At 39.9% G+C, this 10,197-nt stretch overlaps 1 long non-coding RNA gene across 1 annotated transcript; it reads right to left on the bottom strand.

Moving 5' to 3' along the window:
- Window positions 1-5,133: 5,133 nt before the first annotated feature.
- LOC147752446 (uncharacterized) lies at window positions 5,134-7,970 on the bottom strand. The gene is made up of 2 exons (XR_015314041.1): window positions 7,445-7,970; window positions 5,134-5,364 (listed from the first exon to the last, which is right to left on the bottom strand). It is a non-coding gene; the product is annotated as an uncharacterized LOC147752446 (long non-coding RNA).
- Between the last annotated feature and the right edge of the window lie 2,227 nt (window positions 7,971-10,197).

Here is a 10,197-nt window from a genome sequence, read left to right as displayed (position 1 = left end):
ACATCTGCAGGATGGAGCAGACGGAATTGGCGGCAGCATGAAAAAGATAACGGTGGATCAAGCAAATCGTGTTAAGTAATTACTACGTTTTAATGTTGATAGTCATGTACAACGTAAAGTATAGGATAACTTTTGTGGGGTCTGTGCAAAGTAAGTATTAAACGGGTGCTTCAACCGTGTTGGGCTAAATATAAAATGCACAGCTTTAGTCAAATACATAGAAAAATTCCATAAGCGATGCTGGAAACAATCGATAAAAACATGTTCGAAAATGTTACGCAATGAGAACGCAGCTTTGTACATCAGTACCCTGCCACATCAGCTAGAACGTATACTGGACTGCAAGAACCTGACCCCAATAGTTATTAGAAAGTTAGAAATTTGTGTTTCGAACGTGCATCGATGCAAAGATAATGCGTATCTTTCTAAAAATAAAATCCTGACAAGCGGAATTTTGAATGTTTCAAATGAAAACGATTCCTGCAAAGTGTAACTGAAGAATAACTATTTTCGAAGATTTTACGGTAACGGTAGATTGCGGTTTCGTTGAGAAGGCACATCTAAATTCGAAGTACGTCTTTTCATTTAGGCTAAAGTTTGAGTTCAGTTGCAACGGAATGTTTAATTGCAAGCGACATACTATTCAGCCCTGCTAGACTGCATAAACGTTAACCCGCTGAAAATAAAAATGCGGTATCTTTTTTGTTACAGGTCGTATGAGGTTTTGTCGTAGAAGTTTTTCTCGCCAATTGTCGCTTTTTGCTTACCAATTGATTGTCGTATGGTCCACGAATAAAACCGAAACGCCTGGTCTATTTACTACTTTTATGTTACCCTTATGCGATCTCAGATTAACTGCATAATGGAAAGGAAGCTCACAGAATGAGGATATAGGAGTTTTTTGCGCAGATAATACTCAAAAAACTTCATAATTAAATTTTTTATACTCCTAGGTAGCCAAACCAACGTGCCTTGAATTTATTTGCATTTATCCGGTAAAGTTATAAATGCAGCGTGTGTTTATTAACGGCAGTCAGTTACCTATAAAGATTACAGAGCAACGACAAGTCAATGAAGAGGTCGCCTTGAAAATTGTGTTTTTTTTCAACATATTTCAATGTGTATGCTGCTGGTACTGGACATTTCTGTCGTCTCCTCATATAAATACTCACCACTAAAACTGACGGTGATAAGCTCTTTTTATTTATAGCAAGCTGTCATTTTAGTCACTTACTTAGTCGATTCTACAATGTAACCTTTACATTTATATAACAATTGGCACGGCAATTGCTTCCTGCAAAAGAAAGCCAGAGGCAAAACAGGAGTACTCCATCCTTCACTCGGCGAATGATAGTTTTATATACAATACAATCGATAGTGCAAACGTTTTGGCGGATCAGCCATTAATTTTGTTTATACGAATGATTTGGATTGCTACCTGTATAGATGCTTAAATTAGAATCAATGCTGTAGACGCGAAGAAAAGACGCATGCAATGATGGCTAATGTGGAGCTTGAAGCGAATCCCACGGCAAGCACCTGTTGCTTCCATAGCTATACGGAATTTGTCGGGTTTGTTTTAGCCAACTTTGAACTATTTAAACGATAAAAAAAAATTCATTGATGGCTTAATCAGCGGTCATTATTAATCTATTCTACACATTTTTTCTCCCAGCCAAATATAACGCAAACGTTCAAACACAAATTGGCTTTTTGGTCGGCCAGATTTTGCTACTTCAAATGCTCTTAGCTTTTTAGATTTCAAAACCCCATGTATCGTATTAATAAATTCTAGTGCTAATCGTCCGCCCTCGTCCCGGCTTTCTCAATTGCTAAGCGCTTACTTAAACTATACGCACTGGATATCAAAGCGTATGACCTTTAATGAACATAGTTGTCTGATGAAAGATCATTGGTTAGATCAATCGCGATTACAAAATATTATTCTTCAATAATCTTTTCATTTTCTATGAAAAACTTCTACAGGCGCAAACAAGAGAAGCAGAGTAGTTATACAATATAGCATATGCTGACGATGTTTTGGCACCTCTGACCTCTAGATCCAGTTCTATGTACCTTTATACATAAGACATAGTTAAGCCCCTTAAGGTAGAACGGCATATTCTGTATGTGTACACATATATCTTTAAAAAATTATTTTTTAAAAAGCACTGTTCCGGTAGTTGATAGTATAATATTCCGAATTATCGTTATTCGGATAGCACGACCAAACGGCGGGGTTGGGGGGAGGAGGGGGAGGGGGTGGTTGGTAGGCCGGAACATCATGGCCCTGATAAAAAAAATGAACGATCGAGACAGCAGTACTTTACTCTTGTCCGAAATAGTGGAAAAGATAGCGATAAATGGACTATGGCCAGTTATGCCGCACCGACTGGCGGGATTTTGTTGCGAAGTTGTACAGGTTTAAAACAGCGGCCCAAATTGCACTACGCCGTAGATACGTAGCAAAAGTAAGAGGCAGACGACAAATAGACAGACAGTAAAATTGTTGAGACGCTTTTTGTAAACGCCCAAACAACCTTGAAGCATAACGCTGTTTTTTTGTTTATTTAAGCGGTTGATGATGATGATGGTATCTTTGCTATTGTCACTGACACGCGATCTGGCCGAGGTCAAATAGTTTTACGAAACTGGTGGAAAAATAAAAGTATGTATTCGCGGATCGTTGTGCCTTTGTAAGTGAGTGTGTTTCTCTATAAAAATTTGCAATTTACAGTATTTATTTGTCTGGGGCATGAGCGTTGCGGGCTAACTATTTTTTCAAGTCGCCACGAAGAATTATTACACCTTAGTCGATGGGCTTCACCGATTTGGTTATTGCACTTCAATAAGCATATGGCTTAACAGTTTTGTATAAGTGAAGTCGCCTTACTAGTTCAAAGCAAAAGAAAACAATGTAAGGTATAATCAACGTTTGTACTTATTACAGAAATATAGCAACTTGTGATCTGATTTGCACGCATAGTATGCGAGAGAGTGTATATGCGTATACGTTGATAGATCGGTTACTTCATGCACCTTGCAAACTTTTTTCTCTTTTATGAGGAATAGAGCGGTTAGTCAGAGAGTCTGCTTCTTCATATATTCGATGTTCCATCCCGGATGATTGAGCTTATGAAACAAAAAACGTTTGCTAAAGATCCAGTGTAACAAGCGAACAGTGCTATATGTAGATAAGCACCGGATTCTGGGTTGGGCTGTTTACTGCTCATTCAATGAATCGCCTTGAAGCTAAGCCAACGAATTTTTTTGCTCTAGCAGGTGATTGCTGATTTCATCTCGCCTCGCTCACTCTAAATTTCGACATCTGTCGGAAATAGTTTGTATATAAGTAAAATCAAAATGCCCAACGGAATGAGGAATATGATCTCCTGCTGTTTAAATGCTGTCAAGCTCGGCGTGCGCTGTGGTCTAGCGTTTGCTGGCTATAAATTGAACTCGGAGCTCTTTAGGTTTATAGGTGCCCCAAAAACTAGGTGGGATTATCACGTGACAGATCCTACACTGGTTTAAGCATACAGTTTTAATCGTAGTGCGTTTGATGTATAAACGACGTATTTACCAATGCATCGATCCTCCACGACGATGCTCATACGGGCTAAGTCAGGCATCTGCTCAAAAAATAACGACCGATAGCGGCCTTTTCTGTCGCTTTCTGACAACCGTCAATGACGTCCAGAAGCGGGACAGCGGTCGCGGTGTCAGACATCCTGACCCCTTGAGAGCCCTTATCGCCGGCTTTTTACATCCTTAATTTTTGACAGCCACATGATGACAGCAACAACAAAAATAATAAACAAGCCCCAAACCTTTGTATCTACAACAACGGCCAGCGTAACGTGCGTTTCTTAATTATATAATACCATTATGTTACACAGACAACTAACTGACAGCGCGACGGGGAGCTTCGGAAGGTCAATCCGGCTATAAATTCAACACACACTATAGGGAACGCCGCTTGAACAATTCTCACTAATGTCAATAGGAGTGACTATAATTTTTGCGATGCAAACACTGTTAGCAGCGACATGAAAAACCCTGACAAAAACAAGTCAGGCTGGAATAGGCAAAAGAGATGACTTCGTATAGTTCATGGACTGAACGGCTTTCGCTCTCGGTAGGGTTAATAGCGTGTGACCATGACCAAATAGCAATGCCTTTTTCGTGGACAAACGTTCAAATACACTAGCAGACCGACGGCTAGCTTATATTGTATTCTTTTCTCACTCAGACCTTGATATGAAGTGATGGATTTAGAGATGCATTAGCTGGCTCAAGGCCAAAAACAGGTTGAAGCCGTATGTATACGTCATGCTCATTCTTCTCATGTTTACTACAAGTACTGTACGAATAATCATAGCCAGCTGGGTAGCTATGGCTATTTTAAATCCCATATAATAGCCCCAGTTAACGGGTATGCGACACAGATGTGACAAAGCGGGACATGGTCATTTCTGTAATGTTGGTGTACATCATAAACCCGTTTTGTGCACGCCTCAGTCGACGCAGAAACTGACATTTAAACAAACGTCTAACAGCGTTATGATTTAAGAAAAAAAAACAGGCACACTTGGCCTTCGATGATTGCTTACACGGCTAGGACCGCCTCTGGGAAAGCAAGCATTCGTTTCTTAAACTTCTCCATGAGAATTAACCTACAAAATATGTGTCATATAAAGAAAGGTTTCCACATAGCTTGTATCTGGAAGGTAATACCCATATATTTAAGCCCGTGTAAAAACCTGTCTTAAGGCACCCAGCAATCCAACAACTAGAATGACGTCAGCCGTTAGATTCCGGCAGCGACAGTAGCCAGCACATGAAATCGCTATCTCGAATCAGCTAATTGCAAGTCAGGTACTCGTATGCGTGAGTTTGCTGAGAGAAGTCTACATTTAGTATGAAAAGTAATTGGAGGTAAACTACAACTAGTGACTTCAATGATGGCCAGTTGCCAGTTCGTCCAACAAATTGTCGTGTTTGTACTCTAATGGTCCGTTGTTGAGATAGCTTTGGTTGCTGCATACAGGCAGCCACAAAACAGCTCATCTATTTAAAATTGAACTATCGAAACGTATGAACGCATGCATCACGTTAAATGATGATACCATGTGCAATTAGAAGTTTATTCATGTTACTTTCAGCAAAAATTTGTCAATTCACTTCTCATTTTTATTGGCAACGAATGACGTTGGAAGACGAAGTCTCTTGCTGTGAGGTTATCAGCATCGCAATCGTTTCCTGCTTTCTCCTTCAGAAAGAACTCGGATTCACACAGCATCTTGTATCCCAAACGGCGAAAGATTACCGATTCTTGGGAAGCTGCGTGCTTCCCTCACCTATCTTGTTACATCGTAGTGAAAGCAGTAAGAAGCGAAGCTATTGAGATTGGGCATCAAAATCACTTCAATAAAAAAGGTGTTAGACATTTTAATGCTGACCTGTGGGGTAAACCCATAGTGTATGGACTCACCATAACATTCAGGTAATAATGAGGAGCAGCAACTATTGTAAACTATCTCGGGGCCATACATAGGGGGAGATTCGAGTTGGTTCTGCATTGTTAGACTGCCCTGGACGTAAGTCCTTGAAGATAAAAAGCTGCGCGTTAGAAAATAAATCAGACAATACTTGTTCACTGATCGCTGTTGTTTGTCTGCTAGCCTCTAGAGTAATAGCCTACCCTGGCTTTTAGACACAAAAATTGTGTATATCTTACGGAATGATCACGGCAACCATTACTATATAGATAAAGGTTTTGAAACAGGCAGATAATTATGTTTTATATAATCCTTAATTTCATTGGTGCGTGTAACAAGATATAGCGTAGAGCACTAGTGCCTGTTTTTAAAAATACGTACTTGTAGTAACATATCAGATTTACAGATGAAACTAAGATCAACAGTGTTTGTTTTTTTAAAAAAAATTTGAGGCTGTGATCAGCTGGCACTAATTAGTCTCGACTCCACGTAGCCAATTAAGGAATAAACATATTCACTACTGGGGCGAAGTCAAACGCCTGCGACCAGGTAATCGATATAGGACTTTAATTTGCTAATTCCAATTTTTCATTCAGCGGTAGTAAAATGTATCTACCGCGAAACAGGGCCCTTAGGATCAATGGGTGCATACCAAACCCTATTGCAGGTGACGGGTGTACATACACAACTTACGTCAGCTTGAAAATTCTGTCTAAATTAGATTATTTTTATTCGTATTAAACTTTTGAATTTAACCTGTTGAGTAAAAACGGTTCAACTTTTATATGTCGTAAAAGACCTGCACGATAAAATATGTCTAGTTTAAGATCCAGACCATTACTATGCCGTTTCCTAGAAAATCATAAATACATTATATATGTGTTTGACAAACACTGAGTGTCGTTTTTACCTAACGCCTAATGCATGTTCTTATAATATATCACCAGCGGATATAATATCTTATTATATCCGCCGATGGCTGTTTTGTAGCGAGCCTAATATCAAGGGCAATTCTGCGTGAGTCGCGTATTCGAATCTAGATACCACATGGTGGTATCTAGATATGTGAAGATGTTTCATAGAGATCTAATGAATGAATATCTACTCTAACGAATCCGCATACAAGTTTCAAAGCTGTTAATGTGCGGTCCTAGAATCGAAAAAAACCGCGGAGGCGGAAGTGTAACCTGAATCGCACCAAAGGTGCAGGCCTAAATTATGCAAAGGATATGAAACGTGCACGAAAAATGATGGACATTACTTGAGGCACTTGACCTGTTGGCAAAAGCGAGCGATGTTTCTTAAATGAGGTAAGGTGCTGCAGTTAATGCTAACACTGCCAAAACTGAAGAGCCGCGGTTCAAGTCTTAAGATACTCGAGAACCGGAAACTGTGACTTAGGGTAGGTCAAAGAAAAACGTTTTCACCACTTAGTCATTTTTGGATCAGTTATACTACCAAGTGGCCATTCTTAATCACTTTGCCAAAAACAGTTACATACTTCGAGATTAACTAGCGATTTGTACGAACACTACTCAAAGTGTTGTTTCTATAACTGTTCCCTCCAGACACTTCAGTTTCGACGGACTGTATTAGAGGTCATTACGTATGCAAGAAATCCAAGGAAGCTGAACACTGCCTTTCAAATAACAAGTTACGACACTGAGAAAAAATGGCACAACTTAGAAGTATTTTGTGTTATCTTTTGAGAAAGCAAAATACAAGATAGGTTGATGTCGCCATAAATGTCGTGCGAAGTCACTCCATAAGCCCCATAATTTCCACGACATGCTTATCAAAGGTATCTTTTTTCGGCTCTGAATTACTGCTAACGGTCGTACGTGTTCGACTCGATTCACATCGATCCGTGGAAGACCGCTTCGTATCAGAGGCACCTTCGATGGGCTGAAATTCACTGGACTTAAGATTTTCTCTGAACGCACCTCTAGTCGCGTAGTTCTGCAGTCGACCCTGTGCGGCAGTCTTCGCTTCGCTGTCGCGTCGCCATCTTGTCCATGCTTGCCCTAATACTTTCTCCTCTTCGGTAGGCTCTCTGAGCTTGTACTGGTAGTAATTTGACCAGGGTGTCTTTTCCCTTTTGCGTGAGCTGCCCGCACTCAGAGTACCATAATGAGCCAACGGCTTGAAATGACTGCGGCCAAAACGTATTGAATGCCTGTTGAACGCTAATGGATACACCTGTCGGCGTCTACAAGTTTGCATAAACGGGTTGACAGGGTAGAAGGCACCTTGCCCACTGTAATTTGTATTCCTGCAACTAAATGTGCAGTCATCGTCGTCCGAAGAATAGGAGAACCTCTGATCGGTTAGTGTGTACATCACTTTTTTGAATCTGTAGACGATAAGATATATATTCGTTAGGTCTTATGCTGTAGCCACTGCTCTACGTGTACAAAACTACTGTTGAACTTCATCGAATTCACCATGCAGGATTAACTAGTTAGTGAAGGACGGATTGAATGGAGGGCTAATTCAGTGTTATGCATACTATCAGTTTAGCTGACGAGATGCTCGTAAACAAAAAGCCGATTATCGTTGCTTTATTACCAAATTAATTATATATTACCAATGCATATGAAAATAGGATCGACTATTTTTACGAGCATGATCCCACTGAATCAAACTGCACGTGTTAAATAGCCATATTGGAAGGTGGAACCGTTTCTGTCAATCCAATATAACGACGATGTCGTCAAGAATACCGAACACTGCTGTGAATTGTCCTACAACTATTAGCACGAGCAGCTATACAGTAAGTATAATTATTATTGCTAGCAGAAGTACACAGCTGGACTATACGTAGTTAGTGGAACGAAGTAGAGAAAAGAGTTCCGTTAATTTGGAGTGCAAAAATATTACCGAGAGCTTACTCTAATGCTGATAAAGCACTTTCTATTTACGTACATAGTATATCTCTATTCGTTCCATTGTATGTGTATGAGGAATCTGTAAAAGATGTAACAAGGATAACTTGCTTCAGCAGACGTTCATTCACTTTGCGTGCTTGAAATACGGCGTTCTATGGTTCTTTCTGCTCCAGCATATTTTCAGTTGTTCTGTACCGGTCAACGTAAGCGACGGACTAGTGAATTATAAGCGGCAGTGTTTTCTTAATTCGATAGGATGCCGTAGTCAACGCCGCCTCTCGAAGTGGTTTCAATAGTTGGTAATAGTGTGTATCGGAAGTTATCGTATATTAGGTACCTGTCCACCTAAATATTGACGCCTGGTACCCGTTGCTTCAGACGAAATGGGGTAGCTGAAAAATATAGTCCAATAGGTAAATGGCATGTAAAGTTCAGCTATTTTCAGGCAACATCTAACGAGGTTTATCAGTAAAAGCTTACCAATTGTATTGTTAACTAATCACTGGTACGCAAAGACAGTCCATGGGGTAGGTGGTATTTTGTACTAGTAGCGATTATGTAAATATGGTTGATGAAGCTGGGGATTTATTTGTGCCTAATTGATCTCATTTCGACAATTGTTATTATTATAAAATATTATCAATCGCATTTCATTTAGATAAAAGCTGTTAAGTATTTCTTTGTCAGTCAACCGACGAAAGTAGTAGGCGCCCATCGGTTACCCCACAGTTGTGTCAAACCTATCGAACCGACGGCACAGGGACTGAGGGACATTGGTGAGATGGGTTGACCGAATGTAAATTATTTGCCACCGTCCAGCGAACGTTATGAAACAAGATATGGCAGTGGCAATACGACCAGTCGTGCCACCTAAAACCCGCAAATAGACCCAAGCACTGCACTGATCCGCTTGAACTAGTTCAACTTCGTCACGATGTTCGTCATGATGATGATGATAATAACAACAATTGTAATAACCAGAACAACGAATAATTGAAAGCGAACCAGTGTTAAAAGTAAGACTTAGAAAAGCAGTACAAACAAGACAACTACGACTAGGGCTGTGCGGGATTTCGCCCAGTCTACCGCCAAAGCGGCTTGAGTATTTATGCAAGTAATATACTTCGAAGTTGCGTTACGTTGTCGTAATTTAAAGGATGACAATTGCATTTCTGTCGGTCGTTGATAGACGTTTTCTTTATTATCAGCGTCATAATTTACAAGGTAACGTTCATCATTAGCGCTTCGTACTCCGCTTTCAGTATCATACAGTAATGAACATTGATTGAATACACAATGCACCCGTCTCATACATTTTATACATCTATGTAGAACATCTTCATGAATCTAATATACAACAAGCCCAAAAAAGGCCGGCATAGTTTGCAGCGTTTGGCGTGTGGACAATATTGAGAGTTTTTCCATAGACCTTTTCCTGGGCAAGGAATCGTAGACTACCACTAGCAATCAAGTAGCCGTCAGATGGCTGTAGGCCATAATCTTGATTGTAAACCGCAGTTGTTCGGTGCAAAAGCATACGCTTACATACGCATCTATCGTAAAAACAACACTGATGTTAACAGTACTAACAACCGCGCAAGGTGCCAAGTTTTACATACGTATAATAAAAACAGTGGTCCGCTTCAAATTCGAATGGTATTTAATGGTACAATATACAAGATGAGCCCAAAGATATGCATACGACCACTTGATATTCTAGGTAATTAGCTTGTTAATTGAAACGGCAATTAAAAAATAACAGTAACTAAAGTAAACCATATCAACCGAAGTACTAAAGTATAATACTG

Source organism: Varroa jacobsoni, unplaced genomic scaffold (genome assembly GCF_002532875.2).
Source record: "Varroa jacobsoni isolate VJ856 unplaced genomic scaffold, vjacob_1.0 scaffold_1248, whole genome shotgun sequence".
Classification (NCBI taxonomy): Eukaryota; Metazoa; Arthropoda; class Arachnida; order Mesostigmata; family Varroidae; genus Varroa; species Varroa jacobsoni.
Note: the sequence above shows the minus strand (reverse complement) of the source record. Positions and strands in the feature narration are given on the sequence as shown.